Genomic DNA, 26,023 nt, shown 5'->3' on the forward strand with positions numbered 1-26,023 from the left:
ACTCAATGGGAGGGGCAAAACGCGTATATCGGGAATTCAGCGTCTGAAGTCACATCAGGCGGTTGGAAAGCACACCGTGGTGGAGCTCACCACACGGTCGGAACTTGAAAATGACCTTGTGTTTTAAATGTAAGTGGATCATTTTAATTCTTTTTGAATAAAATATGGTTTTACACTATGGAGATCTCCTTTTAAATTGCATATTCTGCATACCTGGGAGCTACTAACCGGAAACCCTGTATACAAAGACCGGCACATTAAGAAGGAATACGTTACATACAGACTTCCAACGCTGCATCATAATCCATGCTCAATTCCCCCTATCTAACTGGTGAGTGGGGACACAGGAGGGGAGCACAGTGGGATCACATATTTATTTTATTCCCAGCACAGGCACTTTAATCTTATAAGAACTATTTATTGTCAACACAAACTTTTGATTATCTATTTTATTTATATGGATTAATTTGTACGAACTATTTTTTTGGTATTTGGAATTTATGTATTTGCATTTATATACATTTATTTATTTATCTGCCTCAGAGCAGCGCTGATACACACATTGTTTATCTTTTAACCACTCTACAACCGCTCACAGTAATACTACTGCGGCAGAGTGGTTCGTTATCGTCCAGTCACGTAGTATTAACGTGATTGGACACTCCCCCTTCTGGGCGGCGCTTTTCATTCACAGCGGGAGTCGGGCCAGGGGAGGAGCAGCGGCGATCGCCGCTGCTCTTACCCGATCGTCGGGGATCGAGTCTGGAGATCCGCCCGCTGTGTGTAAACACAGCGGGCGGATCTCCATAGTGACAGGGAGTGACAGATCGGACTGTTCAGCATAGCTGGACATCCGATCTGTCCATGACTCACACAGTCACCTCCCCCCCTACACGTCAGTAAGCACCAGGCATACATTAACCCCTCCCTCTCCAATAAAATGAACCCCTTCCCTGCCAGTGTCATTTTTACAGTAACAGTGCATATTTATAGCACTGATTACTGCAGTAATGTCACTGGTACCCCCAAAAGTGTCAAAAATGTCAGTCAAGGGTCCGATCTGTCCGCCGCAATGTCGCAGTCCCGCAAAAAAAATCGCAGATTGCCGCCATTACGCGTTAAAAAAAAAACACCAAAAATGACAGAAATCTTTCCCTTTGTTAGTAAACGCAATAACTTTTGCGCAAACCAATCAAAATACGCTTATTGCGATTTTTTTTACCAAACATATGTAGCATAAAACAAATTGGCCAAAAATTTTTAAAAAAATTGGTTTTTACATCTTTTTTGGGGGGAATTTCATATAAAAAAATGTTAAAAATATTGTTATTTTTTCAAAATAAACGCTCTTTTTTTGTTTATAGCGCAAAAAGTAAAAATCGCACAGGTGATCAAATACCACCAAAAGAAAGCTCTGTTTGTGGGAAAAAAAGGACGTAAATTTCGTTTGGGTATGGCATCGCACGACCGCGCAATTGTCAGTTGAAGTCGCACAGTGCCGAATCGCAAAAAGTGGCCTGGACGGAAGACAGCAAAATCCTCCGGTGGTAAAGTGGTTAAAGGAACACTCACCCTTTATCAACAGCAGCGTATGATTGCAATTTTGCACAGCTAATTTTGCACTACTCATTTAAACATTTGCCACTTTATATTTATTTTGAACATTAATTAACCAGTTTGAGCAGCGCTGATACATATATAAATTATTCTTAAAGGAACACATTACCTTTATTTCAGCGGCAGCCTAAACAGCACACATAAAGCATGCTTTAAGCTTCTGCTTAACCCTGCTTTAAGCTTCTCCACAACTTTATCCCTGACCTGTCTGGTGTGTTCCTTGGCCTTCAAGATGCTGTTTGTTCACTAAGGTTCTCTGACAAACCTCTCAGGACTTCACAGAACAGCTGTATTTATACTGAGATTAAATTACACACAGGGGAACTCTATTTACTAATTAGGTGACTTCTGAAGGCAATTGGTTCCACTAGATTTTAGTAAGGGGTATCAGTAGAGGGAGCTGAATACAAATGCATGCTATACTTTTCAGATATTTATTTTTTTTTAAATTGAAAACCATTTTATCATTTTCATTCCACTTCAAAAAAAATACACTACCGTTTTTGGTTGTACCATGACAAAATGTGGAAAATTTCAAGGGGTATAAATACTTTTTCAATTCACTGTATATACTGTATACAAATATATATATATATATATATATATATATATATATTTTACAAAAAAAAATATCCTTGAACATCCCTGACTTGTGAAAATCAATGTGACATTTAAAAAGTTATAGGGAATGTATAATGCTGAGAATGTTGTTAATGTTCTAATCCCTGAAACAAAAATCCCTTTTAACTGGAAATGATATTCAGAACCACCTGATTTACTGACGTTACTGCTAAGGGATTCTGCGGAAGCTCTAAGACTCAGTGTGGACTTTGCTCCTTGTTACTACATCTTACGTCTGTGGACTTCTATTGGGAAAACGGTTCTGCTTTTTCTTGTTTATCATCATCTCAGGGCTCCGCCTGTGTATAAGTTTGTTTATCCATCATAAATTGTTCAGAGCGAATATATAACGCAGCATCAGCTTACAGTCATTCAGTGGTACCCAGAAGTTCCATACAAGAGACATAATACCTCTAAGAAGGGGAGATCAAGACCGCAGATCAAAAAACCTTAAACATGGGCACCTTGTGGATATACAAAGCCCTGCTGTTATCTGCCTGTTGGACAATGGGTGAGTGTTTTTCTATTATATGTCAGTGCTTTGGTATATCAACGATGTTGATTTTTTTTTGCTATTATTATAACTATTACTAATAGTAACAGTATAATGGGCATTTTTATAAAGCGGTAAATGTGACATTTACCAAACATTCACTTCAGGTGGTTCGATCTCTGTAATTTAATGCACAGGCACCAGGAATGTTCTCCGGCAGTGATTGTTTGGGGAATGTCATATTTACAGCTTCATAAATATGCCCCTTAGTGTTAGCAGTAGTAGAAAATAAATAGAGGTGTTGCTAGTAGTAATATTGCTGATGGTAGTAGCACTCATTGTAGTCATGGTCAGGGATGGTTATATTGGCAAAACTGATTTTCAGCAAAATAACAATTTCCTAGTTGTCAACATTTTCCCAAAGCAGAACATCCTAATCTGCTCATTGAACTGCTTAGGGGGATTTTTTTTATGTATTTATGGTATGTTTTGGGTGTATTTAGAGTAGCTTAGTTTATTTCATTTAGCGTTCTTCGTGATTTCGTTCACTTTTTTTGTATATGTTTGATTGTCATTTGTGTGCTAAAAAAAATAATGATGCTAATGATAGGCTGTGCTTTGGCATTAGAACAGCTTATGTGATCCTCCTGAACTATTTCAAGACCATTATTCCTTAAAATCCATCTTAATTCCATCTTAGACTTCAATTATTTTTTGCCAAAATGGCAAAATTTTGCTGCAATTCACAATTTTCATGGTAGACATGGTAGAAAATAGAATCACCTCTATATTAACCACTTGCCGACTGCCTAACGCCGATCTACGTCGGCAGTCAGCCCCTCACTAGCTTGTGAGGGTCTAGGGAGCGAGCGCGCGCCCCCGGAGGCGCGCTCCCGCGTGGTCACGGACCCCCCCGCGCGTGTGACTGGCGGACCCGATGTCCGCCGGTCACTCGGCGATCGGCGGGGGAGAGGGAGAATGTCAGGCAGCTTGTGTAAACAAGCCACCTGTCATTCTCCTTGCTGTTAAGACACTGATCTCTCGGATCTAGTATGTAGATCCGTTGATCAGTGTCCATACAGCTCAAGCCCCAGCCAATCACAGTAGAAAGCACGCCCCTAGGGATACACACAGCCCCTCCCTCCTAAATAAAGTTAACCCCTTCACTACCAGTGTATTTTTACAGTAACAGTGCATATATATAGCACTGATTACTGTAGAAATGTCACTGGCAACCCCAAAAGTGTCAAAAATGTCAGTCAAGGGTCCGATCTGTCCGCCCCAATGTCGCAGTACCGCAAAAAAAATCGCAGATCGCCGCCATTACACGTTAAAAAAAAAAACAACAAAAATGACAGAAATCTTTCCCTTTGTTAGTAAACGCGATAACTTTTGCGCAAACCAATCAAAATACGCTTTTTGCGATTTTTTTTACCAAACATAGGTAGCATAAAACAAATTGGCCGAAAAAGTAAAAAAATTTTGATTTTTAAATTTTTTTGGGGGGGAATTTCATATAAAAAAATGTGAAAAATATTGCTATTTTTGCAAAATTGACGCTTTTTTTTTGTTTATAGCGCGTGATCAAAAAATCGCACAGGTGATCAAATACCACCAAAAGAAAGCTCTGTTTGTGGGAAAAAAAGGACGCCAAATTCGTTTAGGTACAGCGTCGCACGACCGCGCAATTGTCCGTTAAAGTCACGCAGTGCCGAATCGCAAAATACCCCCTGGTCGGAATGGGGGTAAAATCTTCCGGGGCCTAAGTGGTTAAAAGCCCTTAACTTTTTGTATTGGTTGTTATAGTGTATTGTTTTGAGCTTAATAAAATGTGTTATGCTAGTTGTTTACTTGAAATTTGCAAAACAGAACTGGAAAATCTGCAAACATCAGAACTCAAGAATGATTGTGTGAGTCATTTTAAGTTGTGAAATGGTGCACTAAATATTTCTAACATGGACCAACATACTCACTATTCACTAAATAGTGACTGCTATCCCAAATAAGAAGTCAATTATATAAGTCCATATATACAGTATCTCACAAAAGTGAGTACACCCCTCACATTTTTGTAAATATTTTATTATATCTTTTCATGTGACAACACTGAAGAAATGACACTTTGCTACAATGTAAAGTAGTGAGTGTACAGCTTGTATAACAGTGTAAATTTGGTGTCCCCTAAAAATAACTCAACACACAGCCATTAATGTCTAAACTGCTGGCAACTAAAGTGAGTACACCCCTAAGTGAAAATGCCTAAATTGGGCCCAAAGTGTTAATATTTTGTGTGGCCAACATTTTTTTCCAGCACTGCCTTGACCCTTTTGAGCATGGACTTCACAAGTACTTCACAGGTTGCCACTGGAGTACTTTTCCTCTCCTCCATGAGGACATCACGGAGCTGGTGGATGTTAGAGACCTTGCACTCCTCCACCTCCCATTTAAGGATGCCCCTCAGATGCTTTATAGGGTTTAGGTCTGAGGACATGCTTGGCCAGTCCATCACCTTTACCCTCAGCTTCTTTAGCAAGGCAGTGGTCATCTTGGAGGTGTGTTTAGGGTTGTTATGTTGGAATACTGCCCTGTAGCTCAGTCTCTGAAGGGAGAGGTTCATGCTCTGCTTCAGTATGCAACAGTACATGTTGGCACTCATGGTTCCCTCAATGAACTGTAGCTCCCCAGTGCCAGCAGCACTCATGCAGCCCCAGACCATGACACTCCCACCACCATGCTTGACTGTAGGCAAGACACACACTTGTCTTTTTTTTTTTTTAATCAAGTTTATTGAAATTGTAATAAAAGAAAGAGAAACACTAGAATAAAGTATACAGAAGAACATATACAAAAGCAATATACAAGTAATATCAACGTAAGTCATACAGTTAAAACTTTAAAGTGGATCTAAATATCATCAGAACATATTTTGCAGTACCTATTTTTTTTTTAAAGTTGAGCTGTGTGTCATGCTCTTATTCTAAAATTGGCAAGCAAAACCACTCTGGTATATAAGTAAGGAAGTGAAGAAAGATTGCTCAGAAGATAGAAAGAAAGTAGGGAAAGTCAACGTAGGTTTAGTCGGGTTATAAACTGTGGGTGGATTAATTCTGTAGTTATGAGCTAAGGGATGTGTGTGTCACGGTAGGGTAAAGAAAAGATATGTAGGCGAAAAAATAAAGAATGGGTAAAGTCTGTTCCCAAATCACAAGATGCAGGTATGAGTAGTCCTATAGAGAATCTGAGGTATGAAGCCAGGAAGAAGGTTCAGCTATTGGACAGCCAGTCATAGTCCATTGAAAGGCGGAAGAGGTACCAGGCTGTCCAAGTTTCGTGGATTCTCTCGGGTTCTGTCTGTTGCTATTGCAATAGAGTCCTCCATATTGTATATTGTTAACATTGTGAAGCCAGTCTCCAATCGTTGGGGTGTGAGATGATTTCCAATGTATTGGGGTCAGAGATTTGGCTGCGTTAAGGAGGTGTCTCAGAATTGACTATTTATATTTGTGAAGCAAGAGGTTTGTGATGTGTAAGAGACAGAAATCAGGTGTCAGAGTTATTGACGTGTTAGTGATTTTGAGTATCAGGTCCCGTATCTGGTCCCAGAAGGCAGATATCTTGGGGCATTGCCACCAAATGTGGAGAAGCATGCCAGGAAATTGGTTGCATCTCCAGCAGACGTCAGAGGAGGAAGGGAACCAATTTTTAAGCTTGTCTAGAGTAATATACCACTGGGTAAGGAGTTTATATGCATTTTCCTGGTATTTAGTGCTAACAGAACATTTATGTGCCAAGACAGGCGTTATTCCATTGCTTATCGGATATGTCAATGTTTAGTGCAGATTACCATTTACCCTTGCATGCCCTTGTCTTGCTCACTGGGGCCATGTTTCTGTAAAAGACAGTATGAGAAAGAAGTTGCACCTTTGTAGTTTTTCCCTGTTAGGCACATCTATTCCAACATGGTAAGAGGTCTGGAGCAAGCGGTTCTCCTCAATGGGTTTGTAAGATAATGATGTATCTGTAAGTAGGTCCAAAATGTCAGGGGTGTACCTGTATCACTGAGTTTAAGTTGTGCAAGTTGCGTCATTTCACCATTGGTGAAGAAGTGAATGGTGAGTTTGAGTGGCTTGTTATTGATAGTATCGTTCAGCCATTTGTCATCAATACCCAGGGGGAATTCCGGATTCCCTGTCAGAGGGGTAAGCAGGCCAGGGGTGCTGTAGATATTGTGGGTTTTAGTTAACTTGTGAAATATCTTTCCTTTATCTAGTTCCTGTTAGGGAGAGGTTTCTTATGTCTAATGGGCATGAGTGCCAGGGGATCCAGGGAGAGTGACCTATTCGTGAGGAGATTGTCTCAGATTCTAAATTTACCCAGTCCTTGCTGAAGCTATGACAGTGCCAATCAATAATTCTGGTCAGATGGGTTGCAAAATAATAGTTCTGAAAATCCGGGAGGCCTATGCCTCCTTTCGCCTTTTCCCTAGTTATAAGTTTGAATCTTATTCTTGGTGGTTTGTGTGCCCAGATAAATTGTGTTTGTAGGGTTTTTAATTTGTGGAAGAAGCTATTTGGTATTTTAATGGGAAGGGCATGAAACGGATGTAGCAGTTTTGGGGCAACAGTCATTTTAGTAATGGCCGCACTAACAAACCATGAATTTTTTTTTTTTTCCATGAGTTAAGGTCGGACATTATTGACTTTAGTAAGGGTATACATTTTTTTTTGTACAGAGTGTTGATAGAGGGGGTAAACCAAGCGCCCAAGTATTTCAAGGCCTCTGGGACCCATCTAAAGGGGCAGTTCACTTTCAATAACGTGGTCTTTTCACTGGGTATAATGACATTTAAGGCCTGTGATTTTAAATAGTTGATTTTAAATTTGGAGACATATCCATGGACTTCAAAAGCTCTCAACAAGTTAGGAATAGCTGTATGTGGATGTGTTATGAAAAACAGTAGGTCATCTGCATAAGCAGCTACTTTATATGTTATGTCACCATTAGGGATGATCGAACTTTTGAAAAGTTTGGTTCGACCAGAACACCCAAACTTCCTGAAAGTTCGGGTCCAGATTCCAGAACCCCATTGAAATCAATGGGACCCGAACTTCGGTAATCAAAAAACACAATTTTGAAGTCCTAAGACCCAATAAATGCCCCTAAAAAGTGCCTAGGGTTCTGGGTCATGCCCCAGGGACTATTAATCACACAAAAAAAAGTTCTTAAAAATTGTCATTTTTGATAGAGAGCCAATTATTGAAAAAATTATTGAAAAAAAATGAGATTTCTTTGGATTTAGTGTCTGGGGGGTCTAAAAAGTGTACCTGTGAGGTTTTAGCTCTGTAGCATGTCCAGAACCAGAAAAAAAAAAAGATTGTTTGTATTAGAACACTTATAGAACAGGGATATGGCTCCGCTATTTTCACACCTTGCCGGTTTTGTAGCAAGCGTTTTTTTTTGGGCATTTTTTGGGGGTTATTGGAGGCAGGCATAACATCAGAACTTCTGTCTAGGGGTATATATACACACACACTTATATGTATATATACACATACACATATATAGGTGTGATAGGAGTGGAGACATATGCCTGTTAATTATTTCATTAGCGCAAGCATAGTGTTCTGCTATTTTCACACCTATGTATGTGTAGGTGTATATATACAGACATGTGTGTGTATATATACCCCTATACAGAAGTTCAGATGTCATGCCTGACTCCAAACATGTTGTCACGAGGCTTACCTTTGTTGGAGTCTGTAACGCAGAGATGTACGCTCACCCTTGCAGATATCCACAGTTCAGGGTGACCAGGTAAGAAAGCCACCTGGTGCTGTGAATTTGTGCACGGGGGTTTGGCAGGGAAGGTGCTCCAATAAGCAGGACAGGCAGGAATACAATGGGAAGGGAAGTCCAGGAATAACTGTAGTCACTGGATGACACGAGTCCGGATAAGGATCGCAGGAACAACAAGGAGCGAAGGTAAGGATGGAAGCCGGGGTCAGTCTGGAACACACACTTGGGAAACAGGAACAAGGTCTGTCGGTCAGGAACAAGGATCAGCAATGAACTGACACAGCTCAAAGTGAGAGCCAGTGTTTTATAGCTTGCTTAATTGAGCAATTAGTTTCAGGTTGACAATGATAGACAAGAGCACACTAAGGTGAAGTCCAGCCCCCTAAAGCTGCAGGCAACACCAGATTAACAAGACTGGATGCATATGAGCTGAAGTGTGGCTCAGAGGTAGGATAACAGGACAGAATGTCAAAGCACACAGGTTCAAATCCCATGTCAGGCACTCAAGGGCGGCCACGCCTGACCGTCTGAAAGCCACGGTGAGAACCGTGACACATGTCCTCAAAAAAGCCCTATAAACGCCTGCAGCAAAAAGTAGGCTGACCGGCGAGAAGCCATATCGCTGTTCTATAAGTGACCTAAGAGAAACAATCTTTTCTCTATAGCAGTCACCCTGACATGGAAGGGTTTGGTCACCCTGCCATAGCAGTCAGAGTCAGTTAACCCTACACTACACTACGGTCACCCTGGCACTTAACACTTTCCCTACAGAAACTAGATTATTAAAGCTAACTAAAGTGGAAAATAGCACCCTAACTACAATACATATCCCTTTCCTCACACTAAAAATTGCTAAATGAAGCAGAAGTAACAGAACTGCTTCCACTCTCTTCCATGTCCCTGTATTACAATGCTAGTGATTTGGCGGGGGCTATCTTATATACTGGGGGGGCGTATTCACTAATGATTGGCCTCTGGACCCCCTAGTCACTCCAATCACATTTCTAGAATTCTCCTGCCCCCTCAATTGGCTTTTACTGATGGTTCTGGTCCAATCACGGGCTTTTAAAGCCCATTTCCTGTCCCATTGCATTTTGGTCGGTTCTGGTTGCCGAACCTCGAACAGCCAATGTTCGGGTCGAACCGATGGTCGTCCCGAACCGTTCGAGTCGAACCGATGGTCGTCCCGAACCGTTCTGTCTTGAGCCTTCTCAGGAATGGCTCAAGAGTCAATAAAAAAATAATAATGGTGACAAGGGACACCCCTATCTTGTGCCATTTTTTTATGAGTACCGGATCTGAAAATGTGTTATTTATTTTTATTTTGGTGGTAGGGTTTTATATAAATCTGCTATCCATCCCAACATGTTACAAGCAAGTCCAATATGCCTGCAAGTTGCCATCATGAAATCCCAAGCTACTCTGTCGAAGGCCTTCTCTGCATCAGTGGAAAGGAGAAGACCCTCGACTTTTCGTGAATGGGCATAGTGTGTGAGATTTAATGTTTTTATTATGTTATCTTTGTCTTCACGCCCAGGCATAAAGCCCGCTTGGTCAGTGGTAATCAAGTTTGATAAAAGTGGTCTGAGGCGGCCCACCAGTATCTTGTCTAGGAGTTTCAGGTTTATATTTAATAAAGAGATAGGCCTGTAGCTAGCACAATTCATTGGATCTTTTCCAGGTTTGGGTATCACGGTTATGTGAGCTTGTAAGAAGGTCGTTGATACCTTGTCTGTGTCAGTTAGGGAGTTTAACGCTTGGACAAGAGGCGCCTTTCTGAGTAAGTCTTATAATACTGTGACGAGAAACCATCCGGCCCTGGGCTCTTGTTTGGCTTCAGGTCCTTTATGACTGCCAACAGCTCCTCCTCCAGTATAGGGCTTTCCAGGGCTAGTGATTCATTCTGGGAAAGTTCGGGGAGAAGACTCTGGCTGAGATAGTCATTAATTATAGAAATTGTGCCTCCTGCTAGTCCTTGGGGTCTATGTTGTGGGGGAAAATAGTATAAGTTGGAGTAGAAGTCATGGAACTGTGTTGCTATTTTCTCTGTGGCCTGTTCCACTTTGCCCTTTTTATTTTTAATTCCCGCAATATTAGCTGAGACTTGGGCTTCTCTCAGGGCTCTTGCTAGAAATTTGCCACTTTTATCTCCCTGCTCGTAGTACATTCCTTTTTGTAGGAATAGAGGATGCTTTGTTCTGGCTTCCTGAAGTTGCTGAAGCTCTTTGCGAGTCTCAGCTAATGATGTGGCCATTTGTTTAGATAAATATTCTTTGTGCATTTGTTCTAAGTTAGCAATGGTATTCAAAAGTTCCCAAATCCTTTTTCCCCTTGCTTTCTTACTTGTGCGTCTAGCTTTATTAATTCACCTCGTATGACACTTTTGTGTGCTTCCAATTGTGTTAGGGGGGATACATCTGGAATAGTGTTGGGATGGAAATTGTTTTTTTATATGGTTAGCTATAACCACATGGGGGGAGGGATCTGCTATGAGTGATGCATTTAGTCACCAATTGAAGACTTTTCGTTGTGGTTGAGAGTGTAGCATTATGGATATTGGTGCGTGATCTGAAATTGTTTGAGAACCAATGCAAGCATTTTTGACAATAGTTAGGTCTCTTTGAGAAATGAACAGGCAATCTATACGTGAGTATCTGTTGTGGGGGATAGAGTAGTGTGTGAAATCTAAGCATTGACTTGATGCTTTTCAGGGTCTTGTATTTGATGCTTGATTTTCCAGATGAAGTGTCCTGCAAGGGGTTTAGGAGCACATTCAAATCTCCTTCAAGGATAATATGACCTGAAGCGAAGCCCGCCAGCTCATTAATCATTTTTTTTACAAAAGGAGGTGTGCGATCTATTGGGGAAATAGACATTTGCTAGAGTTGTTGGGGTTCCAGCATAGGAGCATTTGAGAAATAAGTATCTGCCCTCTGGGTCCTCCACATGTTGCTCAACAGTGAAGTGAGCATATTTACTGATTAATATAGTCATTTTGTTTTGGAGTTAGGGTTGGTGGCGTGGTATGCCTCTGGGAAGTAAAAGGACTTGAGTTTGGAAACATGATTAGTTTTGAAATGCGTTTCTTGCAAAAAAAGTGAAATGTGGTTTAGCCTTTTTCAGTTCTCTTAGGAGGGTCAATCTCTTCTCAGGGATATTAAGGCCCTGTACGTTATGTGAGACCACTGTGGAATGTGTCAGCAGTCTTTAAGACATTATTCCAATAGGGTTGTTGTGTACAGTAGTGGAAAGGGATTCAGGGAGGGAGCATAGAGGGAGAGAGTAAAGAAAGCAGGAAAATAGAGAGGCAGAGATTCAAAGACAATAGTTGTGATTGTCTCTATCAAAGTGAGAGTAGATATCTAGGGGATAAACTACCTTAAATCAAAGTTGTTGTAATGTATGCGCATATGTGGGCTGTTCCTCGCCCAACAAATGGACGTGGGAGAGCCCACTTGTTGGGTTAATGGGAGGTTTGCAGCGGGGAAGGCAAGAATATACTCAAAAGAAAACACTTAATATTCAATATATCAATTTAGTAACAAGATAAACGGAGTAAAAGGCACGTGGCTCTCTTTAGGGCCTACGTAATCTGGTTTTAAATTAAGTTACCCTCGGCCTTAGACGTAGGCGATCAGCTAGCAGAACAAATCTAAATAAATCAAAATATATCTAAATATAGGAGAAAAATTTGAAAAATCCCCATAATTCTTAAATCATTCAAAACTATACGTGGGGGAAGTAACATGAAGGTCAATGACAACAAGTCGAAAAATTAAACTCAGGGCTTGAGGCAAACCAAGGCTCGAGGCATCTCTGTAGTAAAAGAGGTACTTTGTTTGTCAGTACCTACAATCCAATTTGGAGCAGGTGCCCCCTTCAGAGGTAGGCCACTGCGTCATCTTGAAACTAAGAGATGAAGCCTCGAACCTCCGTGTCCCAGAGAATTAACCCGGGCAGATGCAATTGTCTGTAGGGGGGAAAAAAAAAACACAACATAGAATGATACCAGTGAGGTGTATGGGAAGAGTCATCTTAGAGCTTGACAGGCCAGTGGTGGAATTTGCAATAGATATTAGGTTGCCAGACATTAGACCTGAGAACTTCCTCCTACCACATGTCGATCATGTTGAAGTTTATGTGATGGGCTCTTACAAAACGTAGCAACCAATGAGGAATGCGTGGATGTAGCGTCTCTCAAAGCGGAGACTCGGGGGGGGGGGGGGGGTTACATTGTCCTGTTTTAAAGAAGGCGGTGTAGTCTCTGGTTCCCCCGAGTGACAGTACTAACTGTCACAATGAGTTAAAGACAGATAATTAATGGTTTGTATTGCTTCAAGTGGGACAGTAATATTTGTCAACCATATCTTCATATAGAAATATGAGGATTTAATACCACCTTACACAGTATATTCCATGTGTTTGTCTGTCAGACTTCCCTATTGTTTGTGTATTGGGAGGAAATGTGGATTGTGCCTGTCTCATTGTTAAATGTTAATGACCTCACATTGTTCTGTCTGCCTCAATAAAAGCTTATTGTTGGATGTATATGTGTATATGTGTATGTGGATTGGCTGCTAAGGGGGAGGGGGATTGTCCCACAGTGTATATCTTTGTGTACACTGTATGGGAGTGTAAAACTCTGTTTTCATTGAATTGTGGATGTCAGGGCCTGTTTTCAACAAGGTCCACCTGGGCGGTATAAATACACCTACTAGGAATATATCTGTGTATTATGTTTGGTTGTGTAATTTCCTCTGATACCAATTGCCCATAGGTCTGCCAGTATAAAACTACGATCATTTGACTATAATGAATCTTGCGTTTTAGCCGGCGGTTTATTGATTAGATTTTACTGAGATCATCGGTCATGCTAGCCCATCAATCTGGAGACGAGTATTGTTGCTGACACTTTGTCCGCTGTATCTGATTGATTCAGACACTAGAGTAAGGGCGGAAGTGAGCGCCACGGCATAACTCTGCCCTTCTTCCGGGTTGACGTGAGGGAGTAGGATGTACATTGATGACCCGCTTCCGGTGGGCCTACACTATAACACTGACATGAGGCGATTGGCTGACCCGCCTCCAGTGGGTGTACAATATAACACTGATGTGAGGCGATTGGTTTAACCACTTAAGCCCCGGAAAATTTTACCCCCTTCCTGACCAGGGGGTATTTTGCGATTCGGCACTGCGTGAATTTAATGGACAATTGCGCGGTCGTGCGACGCTGTACCTAAACAAATTTGACGTCCTTATTTTCCCACAAACAGAGCTTTCTTTTGGTGGTATTTGATCACCTGTGCGATTTTTTGAACATGTGCTATAAACAAAAAAAGAGCGTAAATTTTGCAAAAATAACAATATTTTTCACATTTTTTTATATGAAATTCCCCCAAAAAAAATGTAAAAATCAAAATTTTTTAACATTTTCGGCCAATTTGTTTTATGCTACATATGTTTGGTAAAAAAAAATCGCAAAAATCATATTTTGATTAGTTTGCGCAAAAGTTATCGCGTTTACTAACAAAGGGAAAGATTTTTGTCATTTTTGTTGTTTTTTTTTTTAACGCGTAATGGCGGCGATCTACGATTTTTTTTGCAGTACTGCGACATTGCGGCGGACAGATCGGACCCTTGACTGACATTTTTGACACTTTTGGGGTTACCAGTGACATTACTGCAGTAATCAGTGCTATACATATGCACTGTTACTGCAAAATTACACTGGTAGTGAAGGGGTTAACTTTATTTGAGAGGGAGGGGCTGTGTGTGTCCCTAGGGGCGTGATTCTAACTGTGATTGGCTGTCTGTTGAGCTTTAGAAACAGTGATCAACGGTTCTACATAGTAGAACCGTGTGATCACAGTTTCTACACAGGGGAGAATGACAGGCGGCTTGTTTACACAAGCTGCCTGACTTTCTCCCTCTGCAGCGGCGATCGCAGAGTGACCGGCAGACATCGGGTCCGCCGGTCACACGCGCGGGGGGGGTCCGTGACCACGCGGGAGCGCGCCTCCGGCGGCGCGCGCTCGCTCCCTATACCCTCACAGGCTAGCGACGTAGACCTACGTCGCTTTGCCTGTGAGGGGCTGACTGCCGACGTAGATAGTCGTGCGGCAGTCAGCAAGTGGTTAAAGAGGGGGTTAAACTGCTTATTAAGACATCCAATAGTGTGATTGCGACCCTATGACCCTTGACAACGACGGCCTGTGTGCTATCGAAACCGGTCAGGACTCTAGAAGTGCAATCACACGGCCGTGTTATCTCTGGGATCGGATGAGGCGCATTGAGATGTGGAAGCGCCACCCGTTATTCCCAATATTTGTTTGATCCAATGCCTGTTTTTCCTGTTTAAATGTAAGTGCATCTACCTTACTTTTAATGAAATTGCTTGTACGTACTTCACCATATTGGCCATAACTTTACTTTTATACCGCTGAGGAACGTGGGGCTGGCTAAGGACTCTGGAGTATAGCAGTATACTGGCGATTGTAAGGTGGATCCTCCAGGAGGGCTCAGATCTACTCTGGATTCTGATGATTATCATTCTGCTTATACTGACCCCCTATAACTAAGGGTTGGTGCTTTCTGGTAAGCCTTTTCACAAATTGGGTGTCCATGTGCTGAAGGGATTGAAGATCTGTTTATATGTGGAAGAATCCTTTAAAGACTGCACTAAAGTCTGTTGGTGTATGGGACTCTATATGATATTTTTTCACTTATTGCTGTTGCACTTTATATTTATTCACCAAAAAAAAAGTATTTACACCATTCATACGTTTTTATGATTCAGCTGCAGCTCTTTTATATGGTTTGCACCTATATGTTGCACTTTATGATTGATTTATCAAATTTATTCACACGGTTACACATTTATTTTGCCATTTGCGCAGGTACTGTTGGCGATTAACGCCAATATATCTCTACCACCTGGGCGGTAACCTTGTGGGGGAAAACTGTATAAAAGTATGTTTCTTGTTCAATAAAGTTGAGTTATACTTCACCCTCAATCTAGAGTCCTGTTTCTCATTGGGGGCATATGCTACAAGGGATTTATATGTCCTTCATACTCCCTTGGATAATCACTAAGCTCTTGTAAGAGCTTGTGTAAGAGCTTGTTCTTGTTCCTGCTTCACACTCTGGGGAAAGACCAGTTTGTTTGTCCGCCAGGCACAGGTGCCAGCTGCTTTGGTTTGTGGCTCTGAGTCTGCGCTGCACTGGTTGCTAGGAAGGCATCTAGCAACCAGTGACGTCCCGAGGAGAGGACCCAGCATGCACAGCAGAGAAGAATGGCTCCACCCACCTCCTCCCTTCATGTGCTGTGCGGCCGCTGTGGAAGGTAATCAGACTGTTGCAGCTGCTTGATTTTTTTTCTCTCTCTCTCTCCATCTTCTGTCTGTGCTATCCTTTACCTGTCATGTACATCCTCTGTGTGCATTCCTCTGTGTGCCATGCTCTGTGTGCCATCCTCTGTGTGCCATCCTCTGTGTACCATGTGCATCCTATGTGTGCCATCTTCTGTGTGCCATGTACATCTTCTGTGTGCCATCCTCTGTGTGCCATCCACTGTGTTCCATGTACATCCTCTGTGCACCATCCTCTGTGTGCCATGTACATCCTCTGTGTGCCATCCTATGTGTGCCATCCTCTGTGTTCCATGTACATCCTCTGTGTGCCATCCTCTGTGTGCCATGTACATCCTTTGTGTGTCATCCTCTGTGTGCCATGTACATCCTCTGTGTGCTATCCTCTGTGTGCCATCCTCTGTGTACCATGTTACTGTACATCCTATGTGTGCCATCCTATACTTGCCATGTACATCCTCTGGGTGCCATCCTCTGTGTGCCATCCTATACTTGCCATGTACATCCTCTGTGTGCCATCCTCTGTGTGCCATCCTATACTTGCCATGTACATCCTCTGTGTGCCATCCTCTGTGTGCCATCCTATACTTGCCATGTACATCCTCTGTGTGCCATCCTCTGTGTGCTATCCTATACTTGCCATGTACATCCTCTGTGTGCCATCCTCTGTGTGCCATCCTATACTTGCCATGTGCATTCTCTGTTTGCCAGCCTATACTTCCCATGTACATCCTCTGTCTGTAATCCTATACCTGCCATGTACATCCTCTGTGTGCCATCCTATACTTGCCATGTACATCCTCTGTGTGCCATCCTCTGTGTGCCATCCTATACTTGCCATGTAAATCCTCTGTGTGCCATCCTCTGTCTGCCATCCTATACCTGCCATGTACATCCTCTGTATTTTGCCATCCTATACTTGCCATGTACATCCTCTGTGTGCCATCCTCTGTGTGCCATCCTATACTTGCCATTTACATCCTCTGTGTGCCATCCTATACTTGCCATGTACATCCTCTGTGTGCCATCCTATACTTGCCATGTACATCCTCTGTGTGCCAGCCTTTACTTGCCATGTACATCCTCTGTGTGCCATCCTCTGTGTGCCATCCTATACTTGCCATTTACATCCTCTGTGTGCCATCCTATACTTGCCATGTACATCCTCTGTGTGCCATCCTATACTTGCCATGTACATTCTCTGTGTGCCAACCTTTACTTGCCATGTACATCCCCTGTCTGTGACATCCTATACCTGCCATGTACATCCTCTGTCTGTGCCATCCTTTACCTGCCATGTACATCCTCTGTATGCCATCCTCTATGTGCCATCCTATATCTGTCCTATACATCCTCTGTGTGTTATCCTATATCTGTCCTGTACATCCTCTGTGCCATCCCATACCTGCCATGTACATCCTCTGTGTGCCATCCTTTACCTGCCATGTACATCCTCTGTGTGCCATCCTATACTTGCCATGCACATCCTCTGTGCAGTGGCGTAGCGTGGGGGGTGCAGGGGGGGCCGGCCGCACCGGGCGCAACATCTGGGGGGGCGCATCCGCAGTGTCACTCTGTCTGTCTGACTCTGACATACACAGTTCACACACTGTCTGCGGCTGCCTCCATCTTTAGGCTGGGAGATGTCCAGCGTGGCCACTCTATGGCTGAAAATGGCAGGTCGGGGCAGGGCTGTACTGTGCCTCACCTGTCCATTGGTGTAGGGTGGGGTGGCGTTGCAAGCCAAGCCCCGCCTATGCCGCCTCTCCTCACTTCTCAGTCAGCTTAGCAGCGAGTCAGCAGCCTGGCGCTGTCACAGAGTGGGGTTTTTTTTTAATCACCTGATTAGAGCCAGAGGCTCTAATAGGCTTCAAAAAAGGGTGTACCCAGGGCGCACTGCTCTGCGCCCCGAGTCCACCCATTGTGTGACAATAGCGAATGAAAATTCGCTATTGTCACACGGATCCTCCTCCTGGCCAATCAGGAAGCGGGCCCGAGACCCGCTTCCTGATTGACCGAAAGGCGAACACATGCCATTGGCCGAGGAGGAGGCGGGAGGACTCGAAGAGACGAGGGGAACTGAGGAGAAGCCGCCACTGCAGGTAAGTCTCTCTGCATTGAAACGGGCACGCTGGTCTGTCTGCACTGAAGGGGGCACACTGGTCTGTCTGCACTGAAGGGGGCACGCCGGTCTGTCTGCATTGAAAGGAGGCACGCTGGTCATTCTGTACTGAAAGGGGGCATGCTGGTCATTCTGCACTGAAAGGGGCACGCTGGTCATTCTGCACTGAAAGGGGGCACGCTGGTCATTCTGCATTGAAAGGGGGCACGCTGGTTTCTCTGCATTGAAAGGGGGCACGCTGGTCATTCTGCATTGAAAGGGGGCATGCTGGTCATTCTGCATTGAAAGGGGGCACACTGGTCTCTCTGCATTGAAAGGGGGCACGCTGGTCATTCTGCACTGAAAGGGGGCACGTTGGTCATTTTGCATTGAAAGGGGGCACGCTGGTCTCTCTACATTGAAAGGGGGCCCGCTGGTCATTCAAACTTGTATTTAGATGCATTTTACTTTCATTACATCAGTATTTTCATAATAAACAATACATGTGCTTAGGGGGTAAGGGTTTCTTTAACTAATCTAATGGAAGAGACTGAAGTGCTAAAATCCAGCGGGTTAGGGGGCGCAAATTACTTGCCTTGCCCCGGGTGCTGACAACCCACGCTACGCCACTGCCTCTGTGTGCCATCCTCTGTATGCCATCCAAACTTGCCATGTACATCCTCTGTGTGCCCTCCTCTGTCTGCCATCCTATACCTGCCATGTACATCCTCTGTGTGCCATTCTATACCTGCCATGTACATCCTCTGTGTGCCATCCTATACTTGCCATGTACATCCTCTGTGTGCCATCCTCTGTGTGCCATCCTATGCTTGCCATTCACATCCTCTGTGCGCCATCCTATACTTGCCATGTACATCCTCTGTGTGCCATCCTTTACTTGCCATGTACATCCTCTGTGTGCCAGCCTTTATTTGCCATATACATCCTCTGTGTGCCATCCTATACTTGTCATTTACATCCTCTGTGTGCCATCCTATACTTGCCATGTACATCCTCTGTGTGCCATCCTATACTTGCCATGTACATCCTCTGTGTGCCAGCCTTTACTTGCCATGTACATCCTCTGTCTGTGCCATCCTATACCTGCCATGAATATCCTCTGTCTGTGCCATCCTTTACCTGCCATGTACATCCTCTGTATGCCATCCTCTATGTGCCATCCTATATCTGTCCTGTACATCCTCTGTGTGCCATCCTATATCTGTCCTGTACATCCTCTGTGCCATCCCATACCTGCCATGTACATCCTCTGTGTGCCATCCTTTACCTGCCATGTACATCCTCTGTGTGCCATCCTATACCTGCCATGTACATCCTCTGTGTGCTATCCTATATCTGTCCTGTACATCCTCTATGTGGCATCCTCTGTGTGCCATCCTATACCTGTCATGTACATCCTCTTGTATGCCATCCTATACCTTCTATGTACATTCTGTGCCCATGTGCCCTCCTGTACCTGTCCTGTAAGTAATCTCACTGTGCCATCCTATATCTGTTATGTACAGCCTCTGTATGCCATCCTATACCTGTCATGTACATCTGCTGTCTCTGTGTCATCCTATACCTGCCATGTTCTCTCTGTTATTCAATAATCCATAGTGTTTTCGTACTGTAATTTCTTGTTTTTCAATTCCTTGTGTTTCAAACTCATGTTATATTGTCCAAACGTTGTGTTAATGTTTAAACACTGATTTTGTTGGAGGTACCAATAAATATCGCCTTATCGATAATTTGCATTTTTATTCTCATAGGTGATTGTGTAGGCAGGGCCCCAGTGCACTGCATTGCCCAGGGGCCTATAAGGCTCTTAAGATGGCACTGGATGTGTGTTAAGTTATTTTTAGGGTACAGCAAATTTACACTGGTATACAAGCTGTACACTCACTACTTTACATTGTAGCAAAGTGTAATTTCTTCAGTGTTGTCACATGAATAGGTATAATAAAATATTTACAAAAATGTGAGGGATGTACTCAGTTTTGTGAGATACTGTATGTGTTTCAGCTTTTTTATGGCCCTGTCCCTCTGGATCCCTGCTTGCTCTGCTGTGGATAATTGTTCAGTCAGAACTAGAATGTCCGCTTTAAGACCTGTGAGTGCTGCTGAACAGGTAGATTTTATGTCTGCAGCTATTGATGTCATGTCTGCAATAGTTAGGGTCATATCTACAGGGGAATCTCTACTTACCTGCTCCTCTGAAGCTTAGAGAGATCCCTCACTGTTCTCCTCCTCTCTGCTGACCGGCGCCATCTTGCCCCCAGGCATGCTGCAACATGAGGCTGTTTGGGATTTGAAGATGTCCGAGATATTTCTCCCAATTACTGAGTTGGAGGAATGATGCTGGCGGTTGTGTGGAGTGTGCCGAGTCAGCCTGCCCATCGTGTGTCACCTATGAAGCCAAGGGAACGTGCAGGAGAGCCACTGTTGCTGAGTCTTCATACTCCTCACAGGAGTCCTTCAGGAGTCTTCATACTCCTCACCTGGTTGCCGCCACACACACTTGACATCTTATGAACCAAATAGGTTTATCTTGGCCACATCAGACCACAGGACATGGTTCCAGTAATCCATGTCCTTAGTCTGCTTTGTCTTTAGCAAACTGTTTGCAGGCTTTCTTGTGCATCATCTTTAAAAGAGGCTTCCTTCTGGGACGACAGCCATGCAGACCAATTTGATGTGGCGTGAAGCGTATGGTCTGAGCACTGACAGGCTTACCCCCCCACCCCTTCAACCTCTGCAGCAATGCTGGCAGCACTTATATGTATATTTCCCAAAGACAACCTCTGGATATGATGCTGAGCACGTGCACTCAACTTCTTTGGTTGACCACGGCAAGGTCTGTTCTGAATAGAACCTGTCCCGTTACACCATGGTATGGTCTTTGCCACCATGCTGCAGCTCAGTTTCAGGGTCTTGGTAATCTTCTTATAGCTTAGGCCATCTTTATGTTGAGCAACAATTATTTTTTTCAGATCCTTACAGTGTTCTTTGCTATGAGGTGTCATATTGAACTTCCAGTGACCAGTATGAGAGAGTGAGAGCAATAACACCAAATTTAACACACCTGCTCCCCATTCACACCAGAGGCCTTGTAACACTAATGAGTCACATGACACCAGGGAGGGAAAGTGGCTAATTGGGCTCATATGGACATTTTCACTTAGAAGTGTACTCACTTTTGTTGCCAGCGGTTTAGACATTAATGGCTGTGGGTTGAGTTATTTTGAGGGAACAGCACATTTACACTGTTATACAAGCTGTACACTCACTACTCTACATTGTAGCAAAGTGTCATTTCTTCAGTGTTGTCGCATAAAAGATATAATAAAATATTTACAAAAATGTAAGGGGTGTACTCACTTTTGTGAGATACTGTGTGTGTGTGTATATATATATATATATATATATATATTTTGCTTATGTAGTTTAAGATCACAGCTTAAAAGTCTTGTTTTGGAAAATTTATTGGATATTCTCATTTACATATGTCCAAATATATAAATTTATATTGTGTATTCCAAATCTTATTGTAATTTACTTTATGCAGTGCTTGTAAACTGTCACTTGTTTCTAGTTAAAGGTTATCCATTATGCTATTGTTGGGGGTGCCAAATTTTGTTGTTAGTTCATCAGCCTCAGATATAATTAGAAATGCATATATCTTTTATATATCGTGTGGGTTCCACAATTTTCATGTGGCTTGGATGCTTCCTTGCTTTATTCCATGCTACTGGTTTGAGCATCCCTTAGAAAATGCTAAATTTGGCGCAGCTTTGAACCATTTTTGAGTGTTAAATAATTTACCATGTATGGCTATCTGAAGTATCATAAATCAAAATATTAGATTAGAGGTAATCAGCTGAAATATAGTATGATATGTATTAAATAAAGTATAGGTCCACTAAAAACTGATATTTCATTCTACCTTCCAATAGTTCTAGTTAGACAATATTATCATACATAAAAGTCCATGAAGAGAGGAGTCCTATAAATAGTCCCATAGACCAGGTGATAAAATGAAGAGACAGCCTCCACCAAACACCAATGAGTGTGGCCTCTCACCAAGAGCAAATGATCCCCATTACAGGGATCTATATTCCTCTAAATGGAAATCCTCACAACCCCCGATGGATGGATGGTCTTCTCCTACAGGTAAAACCTCAGCACGCTCAAGAGTACTCCCCCCTCACAGGTAATAGTACCAGCCCAGATGTCACATAAATAGAAAAGGAAAACTCCTCATGGTGCAGTAAGTTTAAACACAAAGCCTTTAATATTTTAAAAAGCGAATGTAACACTCACATTTAACATGGGTAAAACGAGCATCAAAGGTCAAAGTCCTGTGAAGATGTCATATGGCGGACAGTGTGGTAGCTGCAGCCATCAGCTTCTAACTTAGAGCAGGTAGACGCTGGGGAGATGCATACGATGCGGCCGTTGCCGGTCCCCTACCTGACGTCATCAGGGGGCCGCATGGGGCCAGGCAAGATGGCACCGGCTCCTCTCCTCCTGCAACTGCACTCTCTCCACAACATCCTATCATGTGTGCAGACCCCACATCCAACTCCCCACAAACATTCAATTCCACCCCAATGTGTGGCAGCCCTGAAAAGGCCAGATTCAGGCTGGATGGCGGGCGGGTGGGGAGGAGAGGGGGGGAGTCCTGAAAGGGAGGTAGAAGAAGACACCAGAGACCTGCCTGAGTCTATTGAGGAGTTCCCCACTAACAACAAGCCTGTTTTGGACACTGTCCTAAAGGACATGTTGGCCTCGATGCGGAGCTCCCTGCAATCTGACATGGCATCTTACATGAATAAAATAGGAAGAGACCTCCAATCAGTCACTGACAGGGTAGAACATGTGGAAGATCTTGTTGATGCACATGATAAGAAGGAGGATGAGATGGAGTGGGTTAGGTCCAAACTTAAAGACATGGAGGACAGGTCGAGGAGGAACAACGTCAAAATCAGGAGGCTCCCTGAAAATATCCATCAGAATAGCTTGCATGACTATGCCTCCACCCTGTTCAAAGTGCTTCTCCCTGATCTGTCGGACCTGGAAGTAACAATTGATCGCATCCACCGTTTACCCAAGCCTTCCTACCTTCCTGATGCGGTCCCCAGGGATATGATTTTGAGACTCCATTTTTGACATGTGAAAGACCGCATCATAAAGGCATCCTGAGGAAATCCACAACTGTCCCCCACCTATTCAGGCCTACAATTTTATGCAGATCTCTCTCAACACATGCTGCAGAAACGTAGAAGTCTCAATACCCTCACTAAACCTCTGCGCAACCATAACATCACATACAAGTGGGGTTACCCACCTAAGCTTATGGTCACCTGTGAGGGGACCACTCATGTGATAGACTCCTTGGAAAAGTGCCTCAAGAAAGTGAATATCCTCCCGTCCTCACAGGACCCTGCTTCCCCTGCGGGCAATTTTCCGCATCAGGTATCGGACTTGCACCTGGTCACTACTAAAAACTCCTGCAAACACAAGTGATCACTGTGTCACACACAACCCTTCATGGACAAACCTCTTGGAGTGGAGGTTCCCAAATTCCCTTTCTTTCCCCCAACCTGAGCAGCAGTTTAGCTGCACATAGTTTTATTTCACCTGCCTTTTCCCCTGTGCAGATGACGATTATCATACCTATGTTATGTTTTTTTGTTGTTGTTTTTTTTCCCTTTTCCTACCTTCTCCTACCGTCACAATTCTCTGACATCAAGGAGAAACACTTCAAGGAATCCACAAGCTGCATTTTCCTGGCTATGGAGTTACATTGAACGCTCATTACCAAAAATATCCACTAGAGGTCACTACCTTCTCACTGTAAGTACTTGTGTATATCTGATTCTTGACCAGCATTCACTAATGTGCTCACAATGGAATTGAAACTTTTATCTATAAACTCTAAAGGCCTCAATCATCCAGTTAAGCGCAAAACACTATGGAAGGAAGCCCTGCAACACCACTGTGACATTTTACTGGTCCAAAAGACTCATTTTTGTAGTTCTGCCCCACCACCCTGTTCACACTGTAATTTCCCTTATGTCTTCACCGCCAATGCTGACAAGAAGAAGAGAGGGGTTATGACTGCTATTAAAGCAGTAGTATCCCGCTTTTTGACACTTTTACCTACAGGTAAGCCTATAATAAGGCTTACCTGTAGGTACAATTAATATCTCCTAAACCGGCACGCGAGCGGCGCATGCTCTCTGAAGGTCCAGGGGGACCTTCAGTTTTCCTTGCCAGGAGCTTGCCGGAAAATCACTCCCGCGCGCATGTGCGGGAGTGACGTCATTGCGGCTCCGGCCAATTACAGCGCCGAAGCCGCCGAACTCGGAAGAGACGCAGAGGGATCATGGCAGCACCCGCAGCGATGTCCGGGGGTCTGTGTCAGGGCTTTGTTCTAAGGTAAGTAATACATAATGAGCTAGTATGCGATGCATACTAGCTCATTATGCCTTTGTCTTGCAGGTTTTTCTTTTTTTGTTTTCGGGTTTACAACCGCTTTAAAGATTCAGTCTCCTTTACCCTGATTGAGGAAATTAAAGACCCCAAGGGTCGATATCTAATACTCATCTGTGAGATAAACTCCCCTGTTTATACTCTTGCCAACACATATGCCCCTAACTCTCGCAAATCCACTTTTTCAATAAATTGATGCGGGTACTCCGGAAGGAACTGAGTGAAGGGCTCCCTCTTGCTTTGTGGGGATTTTAACCTCACTCCAGGTCCCACTATGGTCTTGTCATCTTCCCCTAAAAGAAAACCACAGGGTCCACAACCTTACATCCACAGACATGACCTCTTTGATGCTTGGAGGTGTTTGAATGCCACTGAAAGAGACTATAGTTTCTTCTCAGCTCCATACCACAGCTACAGCAGGATAGACTTGTTTTTATTGAACCGCGGCCTGTTGATGAGAGCGTCATCCTCCAAGATTAATGACATTACATGGTCAGACCATGCCTCAGTTTCGCTCACTTTGGAGGACCCGCTCTCTACAAACACTGCATTAATGTGGAGACTGAATGCTAAGCTTCTTCAAAACCCAGCTTCTAAAACAGAAATTACTCCATGTCTACAGCACTATTTTACTGATAATGCTTCCTCTACCGATGATCCTTTCCTCCTTTGGAATGTGAATAAGGTGGTCGTCAGAGGGACCTTTATCAAACTGGGGGCTAGAGTGCGGAGACAGCGAGCTAAGTGGCTAGATGATATTACCAAAGAAATCCATGATTTGGACACTAGAAACAAACTTAACCCTTCCCTGTGTGCTTCACGAACACTCTCTGCCGCACAGCATGAACTCTGGTACCTCCTGCTGGAGGGGTTTGAGTTCATGTCTAGCTGGCTGAAAATGAGTCATTACACTTAGGGCAATAGAGCAGGGAAGCTTCTAGCTCATTGCCTGAAGGGGAAGAGACAGAGGTCCAGGCCTCAGTTCTTGTTCCATCCCACCACCATTGAAAAATTATTTCATCCAGAGGCTATGGCTAATGCTTTTCAGGGATTACTACAGATCCCTGTACAACCTTGGAGAGGATGCTACTATACCTCAACTGACTCCCGATGCTATTGACACTTTCTAAGCTAAGTTTCATATTCCTAAATTGACCCCTGCTGACCTTGCCACCCTAAACGCTCCTTTTACCGTGGCTGATCAAGGTGATAGACACCCTGCCCCTTAACCAATCCCCGGGGCCAGACGGTTTCTCTGGGGGAATATTACCGCACATTTCAATCCATTCTCACACCACATCTGGAACGACTGTATAATGCAGCTGCTGCCTCCTCGGCCTTCCCCTCAGAGATGCTTTAAGCAATTGTTGTGACACTACCTAAACATAGGAAAAAACCTGTTTGTGTGATTTAAAAATATATGCTAAACTTATAGCACTGAGAGTGGCAGAGATTGCACCCCTCCTCATTCACCCCGATCAATCCGGCTTTATCAAACATCTGATGCGACTTGCAGAATGATCAACAAAA

The sequence above is a fragment of the Pelophylax lessonae genome (assembly GCF_965119305.1).
Source record: "Pelophylax lessonae genome assembly, chromosome: 4".
Classification (NCBI taxonomy): Eukaryota; Metazoa; Chordata; class Amphibia; order Anura; family Ranidae; genus Pelophylax; species Pelophylax lessonae.